Source organism: Formica exsecta, unplaced genomic scaffold (genome assembly GCF_003651465.1).
Source record: "Formica exsecta isolate Colony F162 unplaced genomic scaffold, ASM365146v1 scaffold72, whole genome shotgun sequence".
Lineage (NCBI taxonomy): Eukaryota > Metazoa > Arthropoda > Insecta > Hymenoptera > Formicidae > Formica > Formica exsecta.
The window spans coordinates 6,777,448-6,779,065 of NW_021853485.1; positions in this window are offsets into that span (position 1 = coordinate 6,777,448).

Below are 1,618 nucleotides of genomic sequence, written 5' to 3' on the forward strand. Positions count from 1 at the left end.
TATGATCTGTCAACTGTATTGACTGTACAATATTATCAGTACTAACTATTTATATCAACATTAATTAATTAATATTGATATCTTTTAGTGTTAATCTTGGCCGATTCCACGCGACATTTACGATTCTAATACTTGGCACGTTTTTATGTTAGTGCGTCGTTCAAGCGCGTTGTTTACGCGATTTTTGGAAAGCGCTCGCGTGCATCGTTTAAGTGCGATACATAATGTTTCCACGCGTTCCGGACGTTTTTATTAGCACAAATCCTCTATTAATAACAATCTTGAATACCACTACGATAGTTAATGCGGATGCGAGTCCCAGCCGCGTATTCCGACCTGCATCCGCGGCTCCGTCGCCGCTACTCCAAAAATACGCGTCTACCGCCGCGAGGTGCGGCGCGGCGGTGACGTATCAGCTAAACGAAGGAAAACACAGCCGCGAGAGTGTTATTTCAATCATCGCGCCACGAAAAAGAAATCGCACTCGGAAAATATTTATCTTCTGTACCACGAGTAAACGACGAGTCCAATCGTGGAAACGCGCGCCGCGCGCGAGACCGTTGTATCCAACATCCGTAATCTTTGGATCCGTGACGATACGCCCGTCGCGTATACGGTTATCGATCAATCGGCATCCTTGGTTAACGTCAATTCCTATCTCCCTGGATGCAATAATACATATAGAAATGTGAAAGAGAATAATAAAAAATATAATAGAAAGGCTTCAAAGATAGTAAACAAAAATTACTAAGGGCAAAAGGAACATTATTAACAGATGTCAGTAACATATAATCGGATTTAAAAAATAAAAACCACGCGACACATTTAATAAATAAGAATAAGAATGTAAATCAAGCTACACATTTAATAAACAAGAATAATAAAAACGTAAATTAAGTGGCACGAGAAACTGTGACGTCCGATGTGTGCGCATACACTCTCGTGTAAAGAATTAAAAAATAATCCAATCTTAAGAGAGACTCGAGACATTGATACTATTAAATACATACCGGCTGGATCTTGCGTACATTGATATCGCTTCGTGCTCGAGTCTCGCTTCGGCAATCGGAGCGACTACCTCGACACGGCGTGCCTCGATGCAGGCCTTGGCGAGAAAAGGGCGGATGACTGCATACGGCGTGATAGGATGAAATCGAAAGCGCGGCACGTTTCCACGCGCGATCGCGAGGCCCGCTATTAATAGCATACTGCGATGTTATTATCACGTCGATGAACGTCGCCGCGACAACTCGGAGCTCAGATAGAAAGAGGCAGAGAGAGAGAGAAAGAGAAAGGAGAGACGACCGCGCGAATCTTCGTCGTTTTTACGCCTCGAGTATCTTCATCCCCGGAGAGAGAATTCCACTCGCGCATTATCGATTACTTACCTCGAAAGATTGTGTCGTGTAAGACCACGAACAGACATGCCCTCGGCAAATTAAATTCTCGATTGTTCCGCGATTCAGCAAGCTAGGTATTGGGCGGCTGAAGAAGTGAACGTAATTTACAATTGAACTGCTTTATAACTGCCTTGAGGAAATTTACCTTGGAAAGTTACGCAAACGATCGCACGGTTGACGCACAGAGTGTGCTCTGTGTGCGCCCCCCCCCCCCTCCA